At 38.7% G+C, this 9,062-nt stretch overlaps 1 protein-coding gene across 1 annotated transcript in view; it reads left to right on the top strand.

The window, feature by feature from the left end:
- Positions 1 to 9,062, top strand: part of CD109 (CD109 molecule) — a 149,529-nt gene that overhangs the window by 16,148 nt on the left and 124,319 nt on the right. The window lies entirely within an intron of this gene.

The raw sequence follows: 9,062 nt of genomic DNA, 5'->3' as shown, positions 1-9,062 counted from the left end.
CGGGGTTTCACCATGTTGACCAGGATGGTCTCGATCTCTTGACCTCGTGATCCACCCGCCTCGGCCTCCCAAAGTGCTGGGATTACAGGCTTGAGCCACCGCGCCCAGCCTATTTTTATTTTTTTAAAATAGAGATAGGGTCACACCATGTTGCCCAGGCTGGTCTAGAACTCCTGGCCTCAAGGGATCCTTCGCCTCAGCCCTCCCAAAATGTTGGTACTGCAGGCATGAGCTGCCATGCCTGGCCTGGGTAGAACTCGTATCTGTATCTTTCTTGCATCTGTGAACAGATAAGGTCATATGTCTGAGCAGATGGACCCAGGCATGCAGTTGAACCGCTCTTCCAGTTTCTCTCTAGTGAGAGAAGTCCTCAATGTTTTGACTTGATTCATAGCTGCATTGAAAACAAAAGGCAAAACAAAAAACACTTTTACTATGAAATGAGATTTCCTGCACTTCAAATCTGTTTAGCTTGTTCTGAAGTGCCAGAATGCTTGCCCTCCAGTTAGTCAACCTCTGAGAGCCTCATTTGGATTGTAGACTCCCAACTGTTTTTTACCTTCTCCTTGCTGATGTCATTGGATAAAAATAAATTACACGTCTCCCAACTCATTCTTTGACCTTGTAAATTTGCTGCCGGTGGGTAGTAGCTTGTATCAGATCAGGGCAGGAAGGAAGCACATTGCTTCCTCCAGTAATGGAGCTAGCGAAATAGTCAACCCTGATGATTTAATCCTGATGCAATGAAAAATAAGTAACTCTCAAAAATGAAGGGTGCTGGTTTGTTGGGGCAAAGCTCACTGCAGTTTGTTTCTGTTTTATTCCAATGTGGAACATTGTGGTGGATGCTGTGTTTTAGGGCCCAGATCGCCCTTCAGGGATGAAGGACCTTTTCCTGAAAGCTGCCGGCAGTGTTGTACCTGACTGCCTTCACAGCCAGTTCCCTCTGATGATTGTATCAGCTGGAGAATTGATTGCCCATGCTGGTCTCCCTCTTGGGGCTGGGGCCTGCATTATGTGACTGATTGATGTGGAGTATGAAAGTCCAGTCCTCTCATCCAGTTCAAGACAACTCTCAAGGGCCATGGCTGCTTCTGAGCTGCCCTGGTGGAGGCCCCTTTGGAGCCTGCATTGCAGCCCCACTGCTCTGTCCCCAGTCCAGTTTCCCTCCTTCCCTTCTGCAGGTGCTAATCTCCGGAATACTCCTTAGTAAACCTCCTGCATTGTAACTACCGTCTCAGAGTCGGCTACTGTTTTAACATTCCTTTGAAGAGGAATGTTTCAGATCTTGGTATTAACTTCAAATATTTCAAAACTGTGTAGTGTGAAGAATTGACATGAGTTGGGACATTTTTAGCTTTTATATCCTCTTCAGAGTTCTTGTATGACACAAATTATTTTGGAATTAGCTCCACTACTGCAGTGCTTAGAATATAACTCTAAGTTTCTTTTAAGGGAAACTTTATGGAAGAAGATTTCACGGATTCAGGTGAGTGATGAACTTGGAGGTGAAGAGAGAAAAGAGTTCAAGATGATTGAGACTTTGAACATCCATGATTGAGGAAGTGGTGATAGTAACATATACAAACAGGTTATCCATGCTGTGGAAGTTTCACAGTAATCAAAGATATGTATAATAAAAACAATGGTGAAGTATAGGGCCAGGCATGGTGGCTCATGCCTGTAATCCCGCACTTTGGGAGGCTGAGGTGGGCAGATCTCTTGAGGTCAGGAGTTCAAGACCAGCCTGGCCAACATGGCAAAACCCCATCTCTACTAAAAATAAAAAAATTAGTCGGCTGTGGTGGCATTCGCCTGTAGTCCCAGCTACAAGGGAGGCTGAGGCATGAGAATCTCTTGAACCTGGGAGGTAGAGGTTGCAGTGAGCTGACATGGTGCCACTGCACTCCAGCCTGGCGACAGAGTGAGACTCTGTCTCAAAAACAAAACCAAACCAAACCAATGGTGAGGCACAGTGACGCACATCTATAATCCCAGGGTCTTGGAGGTCAAGGTGGGAGGATCACTTGAGCCTAGGAGTTTGAGAGCACCCTGGGCAACATAATAAGCCCCCATTTCAAAAAATAAAAAATAAAAAAAATTAACCAGGCATGGTGGCATGTGCCTGTAGTCCTAGTTACTGGGGAGGCTGAGGTAGGAGGATTGCTTGATTCCAAGAGTTTGGGGCAGCAGTGAGCTATGATTGCACCACTGTACTCCAGCCTGGGTGACAGAGTGAGACCCTGTCCCCCCCCCCAAAAAAAAAAAAAAAAAAAAGGAGCATGTATAACAAAAGCAAGAGTACAACCAATTCTTTTTTTTGAGACAGGGTTTCTCCATGTTGGTCAGGCTGGTCTCAAACTCCCAGCCTCAGGTGATCTGCTCGCTTCCGCCTCCCAAAGTGCTGGGACTACAGGTGTGAGCCACTGCACCCGGCCAACTGATTCTTTTGTAAATTTTTGTGGGTACATAGAAGGTGTATATATTTACAGGGTACATTAAATACTTTGAAACAGGCATGCAATGTGTAACAATCACATCATAGTAACTGGGGTATCCATTCCCTCAAGCATTTGTCCTTTGTGTTACAAACAATCCAGTTATACTATTTTAGTTATTTAAAAATGTACAATTAAATTGTTATTGACTATAATCCTCCTGTTGTGCTATCAAATACTAGGTCTTACTCATTTTTCTAACTACTTTTTATGCCCGTTAAGCATCCCCACTTCCTCCCTAGCCCCTCACTCCTCTCCTCAGCCTCTGGTAGCCATCCTTCTACTATCTCCATTAGTTCACAACTAAGTGAGAACATGCAAAGTTTGTTTTTCTGTGCTTGACTTATTTCACTTAACATAATGACCTTCAGTTCCATCCATGTTGTTGCGAATTACAGGATCTCATTCTTTTTTATGGCTGAGTAGTACTTCATTGTGTATATGTACCACATTTTCTTTATCCATTCATTTGTTGATGGACACTTAGGTTGCTTCCAAATCTTAGTTATTATGAACAATGGTGTAACAAACATGAGAGTGCAGATATCTCTTCAATATACTGATTTCCTTTCTTTTGGGTATATACTCAGCAGTGGGATTGCTGGATTGTATGGTAGTTCTATTTTAGTTTTATGAGGAACCTCCAAACTGTTCTCCATGGTGGTTGTAATAATTTTTATTCCCATCAACAGTGTATGAGGGCTCCCTTTCCTCCACTTCCTCACCAGCATTTGTTACTGCCTGTCTTTTGGATAAAAGCCATTTTCACTGGGGTGAGATGATATCTCATTGTAGTTTTGATTTGCATTTCTCTGATGATCAATGGTGTTGAGAGGACCTTTTCATATACCGGTCTGCCATTCGTATGTCTTCTTTTGCGAAATGTCTATTCAGATATTTCCCCCATTTTTAATTGGATTATTAGATTTTTTCCTATAGAGTTGTTTCAGCTCCTTATATATTTTGGTTATTAATCCCTTGTCAGATAAGTAGTTACAAAGATTTTCTCTCATTCTGAGTTGTATCTTCATTTTGTTGATTGTTTCCTTTACTGTGCAGAAGCTTTTTAACTTGACGTGATCCCATTTGTTGATTTTTTGCTTTGGTTAACTGTGCTTATGGGGTATTGCTCAAGAAATCTTTGCCCACTTCAATGTCCTAAAGAGTTTCCCCGAAGATTTCTTTTGGTAGTTTCGTAGTTTTAGGTTTAAGTCTTTAATCCATTTTGATTTTATTTTAGTATATGGTGAGAGATAGGTTTAGTTTCATTCTTCTGCATATGGATATCCAGTTTTCCCATCACCATGTACTGAAGAGGCCATCTTTTCCTTAATGTGTGTTCTTGGTATCTTTGTCAAAAATGAATTCACCGTAGGTGTATAGGTTTGCTTCTAGGTTCTCTATTGTGTTCCATTGGTCTGTACGTCTGTTTTTCTGCGAATACCATGCTGCTTTGGTTACTATAGCTCTGTGGTATAATTTGAAGTCAGGCAATGTGATTCTGATTCCTTTTTTTTTTCTTTTTCAGTATAGCTTTGGCTATTCTGGGTATTTGGTGTTTCCATGAAAATTTTAGGATTGTTTTCGTCTGTTTCTCTGAAGAATGTCATTGGTGTTTTGATAGAGATTGTATTAAATCTATAGATTGCTTTAGGCAGTATGGACATTTTAAACATACTAATAATTTCAATTCATGAACATGGAATATCTTTTCATTTTTTTGGTGTCATCTTCAATTTTTTCTTCAGTATTTTATAGTTTTCATTGTACAGATTTTTCACTTCTTTGGTTAAGTTAATGCCTGGGTATTTAACTTTATTTGTTGCTATTGTAAATGGGGTTACTTTCTTGTTTTTTTCAGATTGTTCACTGTTGGCATATGGAAATTGTACTGATTCTTGTATGTTAATTTTTTTATCCTGCAACTAGACTGAGTTTATCAGTTCTAATCATTTTTGGTGGATTCTTTAGGCTTTTCCAAATATAAGATCATATTGGCTGGGCATGGTGACTCATACCTGTAATCCCAAAACTTTGGAAGGTGGAGGAGGGCCAGATAACTTGAGCCCAGGAGTCTGAGACCAGCCTGGGCAACACAGGGAGACCCTGTGTCTACTTATCTTTAAAAAATAAGTACATTTAAAAAATTATATCATCTGCAAACAAGGATAATTTGACTTCTTCCTTTCCAATTTGGATGCCCTTCATTTCTTTCTCTTGTCTGATTGCTCTAGCTAGGACTTCCAGTGCTGTGTTGAATAAGAGTGGTTAAAGAGGGCATTCTTGTCATCTTCCTTATCTTAGAGGAAGGGCCTTCAGTTTTCCCCATTTAGTATGATACTAGCTGTGGGTCTGTCATATATGGCTTTTATTATGTTGAGGTATGTTTCTTCTATACTCAGCCTTCTGCGGGTTTTTATCATGAAGAGGTGTTGAAATTTATCAAATATTTTTTCAGCTTCAATTGAAATCATCATATGGTTTTTGCCCTTCATTCTGTTGATATGATGTATCACATTGATTGATTTGCATACAACTATTTTTTATACTAAGAGTCATTGCAGAGCAGTGGTTTAGAGCTGAGACCCATGAGTCAAGTGGTCAGGGTCAGAAGTTTGGCCCCACGACTTTTTGTCTGTGTAACCCTGGGCAGGTCATTTCACATCTCTGTGTCTCAGTGTTCTCATTTGTAAAATAAGAGTAGTAATACTTAATAGTATTGTTGTGAGCATGAAACCAGTTAATACATGTAATGCTTTAGAACATTCTGTAAGTGGTGTCTACTACTATTATTATTGTTTTATTCATAAAATTAAAAAATTGCATTCTGTCTGATCTGTTGGTTGTTTTATTGTTGCTAAACACAAATTTAAGCCTTCTATCCACTAGACCAGTTCTGTCCAATAGAAGTATAAGTCAACTACGTAAGTTATTGGGAATTTTCTAGTAGCTTCTTTAAAAAAAAGAGAAAGAGGTGAAATTACCTGTAATAATATATTTCATTTAACCCAATAATTTACAAATATTATCAATTGGACATTTAATCACTATAAAATCACTGACGTGATATTTTACATTGTTTTTGGTTGTAAGTCTCAAAAATATGGGGTATATTTTACACTTGCTGCTTATTTCAGTGGCTCAATAGTCACATGTGTTTAGAGGCTCCTGTATGAGACTGAGTAGCTCTAGAGAGTTGCTAGTTAATCCTGCTCATTTCTGAAGTATTCCAATCATCTGTTGCTGTGAAACAAGCCACCCCCAGATTTAGTAGATTAAAACAACAATGGTTTATTATTTCTCACAATTCTCATTTAACTTATATATGCTAGATTGATGATTATTGCCATTATTTTGTGATAGTTGTGAAATTTTTGAATTCCACCATTCCTTCTACATTTATTAGTTGGAATTCTATGGTAAGGAATAACTTTTTCTTCTCTTTCAGTCAGTCATGTATTTAATTATACATGAGCATGAACTCACAGATTCTTGTTTTTTTCAGTAGGTTGTAACCCATTATTTATTTTGATATTCAAGTGATCTGACCATAGTATTTTAAATTAAGAAAACACCATCTCCACACATGCTGAGGTACCTGGTAAGATCAGAACAAATTCTGCTATATGGATGGTATTCTCAGTTCCATCCCCCTCACCCCCTTATTGCAATGTTTAAATGTTTCAGCCCAAATATTTCACAGGGTCTGCTTGCAGAGCCCCCTGGTTCTCTTCAATAAATGGACAAAATTTGTCCAGTAAATTGTCTCTGTGGTTCCTTTGAAGGTGTTATCAAGTTTACTTGCTGAAATATCCTAGGGCTTTTCAATTTCACTTCAATTCAGTATAGAATAGAATAAGTCTTTCTCATTAAAAGTAAGCTTAATGAACAGAAGTTCCTTCCTACAAGATAAGATACTCCCAAAGCACTACTGGCATATATCCAAAGATATAAAATCAGTATGTTGTAGAGATGTCTGCACTCCCATGCCCACTGCATGTTTCCCAATATGTAAGATATGGAATTAATGGCAGCGTCCATCAATGGATAAGTGGATAAAGAAAGTGTGGTATATATACGTAATGGAATACTAGTCAGCCTTATAAAAGAAGGATGTCCTATCATTTTCAATGACATGGTTGAAACTGGAGGACATTATGTTAAGTGAAATAAGCCAAGCACAGAAAAACAAATACTGCATGATCTCACTTATATGTGAAGTGTAAAAAAGATAAGCTCATAGAAATATAGGGTAAAATGGCAGTTACCAGAGGCTGGGGGTTAAGGGAATGGGGAGATGTTGGGCAACAGACACAAAATTTCAGTTATAGGGGAGGAATTATTTCAAGAGATCTATTGTACAGCATGGTGACTATGGTTAATATCAACATGTTGTATACTTGAAAATTGCTGAGAGTAGATTTTAATTGATCCTTTCCACAAATAGTTATGTGAGGTAAGGTACATGTTAAATAGTGTGATTTAGCCATTCCATAAGGTACACATCTATCAAAACATTATGTGGCATACCATAAACACATACAATTATTATTTGTCAATTAAAAAAAGAATAAACATCTTCAAAGTTAATTTATGTGAGCATTAAACCCATTCTAGAATTGTATTTTGCTAACCAAAAAAAGATCCAAGACAAATACTAAATCAGGATGCTGGGATAACAGTGTCACCTGGGACAATCCTGGTAAGGCCTCATCTTGTCCAAAGAGCCCTTATGATTGGGCCCAGTCTCCTGGCTACTGTTCTCTTTCTGCCTGTGGTCTTTGCTCACTCAGCTCTTTGCTTTGGTAGACTCAGGCTGATCTTGACTACTTTGCATTTGCTGCACCTCTGCCTGTAACATTGTACCCCTCCTTGCTCATATGGCTAATTTCTCCATAGCCTACAGCCCTAGATGCTGGCGTCATTTTCTCTAGATGCCTTCCTTTGATCCCTCCAATGTACTCCTTGTCCTACCTGTCCTATGTATATCTGTTCCATGATACTTCCTTCTTCACCTTTTTGAAACACCATGTTCAATGTGCTATTATTTAGGAGTCTTGCTCTTTGCTTCCTACGATGACAGTTATTGGATGAACTGATCTGTGCTAGATGATAAGTGTGGTGATGAATTACTTATCTGTTCCTGAAAACATACTTGTATTTCATTGAGGCCCGCTAGGGTGGTAGCTTTAACAGTAAGTGTGTACACAGCTAAGAATATATAAGACCATTCATAAGGATGCAAGTAGAAAATGTAGTAACTCTTATTTCTGTTATTTTATTGAGCAAAGCTAAGAAATTAAAGTTTTTCTCATCTCTTTTTTTTTTTTTTTTTTTGACTTTTTTATATTTTTTTTTTTTTTTTGGGATTTTTTTTTTTTTTTTTTTTTTTTTTTTTTTTTTTTTGAGACAGAGTCTTGCTCTGTTGCCCAGGCGTAGTGCAGTGACATGATCTCAGCTCACTGCAATCTCTGCCTCCTGGGTTCAAGCCTTCCTCAGTCTCCCAAGTAGCTGGGACTACAGGTGCGCCACTATGCCTGGCTAATTTTTGTAGTTTTTAGGAGAAATGGGGTATTGCCATTTTGGCTGGCCTTTGGTGATCTGTCCGCCTCAACCTCCCGAAGTGCTGGGATTACAGGTGTGAGCCACTGTGCTTGGGTAGAGATTAAAGTTTTTCTAATGTTTAATATTTTGGTTGACAAAATACATGTATATAATTTTATAAATCTAATTTGACATCAATAAGGTATACTAAGTGTTTTTATTGGTGGAGTACTCTATCATAAAATTTTAAGACCATGTCTGTAGGGGCATGCTGTCATCCCTAATGGAAAACTCTTCAAGCTTTTTGTCACTATAATAGCTACCATACATAAAGTGTTTCCTATGTGTCAGGTACTGTTCTATATGCTTTACAGGTATCAACATACTTATTCCTTACAATCACCTCATGAGATTGGCAGGATTATTAGCATCCTAATCTTAAAGGTGAAAAAAGTTGAGCTGGAGAATCAGGTAATTTGTTCAAGACAGGGTCAGTATGTAGGAAATTCATGATGTAGTCTGACTCCAGATGCCGTTAGCTTAACCCCCGCTGTGTGCTGTGCTGTGCTCTGGTTCCTCTGCCCTCACATGATAGTCTCATTTGGCTTTCTGGAGAAGAGGGACTACGTCTGTCTTGCACATTGTGCCAGTTTTTAAATGAATGAAGGAACTTGGGCCTATCATTTCCCTCTCTCTCTTTAAAAATCATCTTTTGCCCCATTTTATTTCCCAAGGGGCTGTCATCTCCAATAGGAACTTTGGACAAGTATTCTTTTATTTTTAACATGAAATCATTTTTTCCCCTTGACATAAATGGATCTGATGAGAAATTGGCATGAGTTTAATTAGTAGTCCAATGGATAGAAACTTTACATGAAAAAAAATCTGCATTCCCCTAGTACTCATGAGTCAGTTATGAGTCCCAGCTCACCCCTGATATGACTAATGCCTTCCTTTCTTCTTTATCACAAGGGTATGAGAACAAGAAATAAACCTCAGGCTACTTCTGTACAGTGTGTA

The sequence above is a fragment of the Cebus imitator genome, unplaced genomic scaffold (assembly GCF_001604975.1).
Source record: "Cebus imitator isolate Cc_AM_T3 unplaced genomic scaffold, Cebus_imitator-1.0 Scaffold32, whole genome shotgun sequence".
NCBI lineage: Eukaryota > Metazoa > Chordata > Mammalia > Primates > Cebidae > Cebus > Cebus imitator.
Note: the sequence above shows the minus strand (reverse complement) of the source record. Positions and strands in the feature narration are given on the sequence as shown.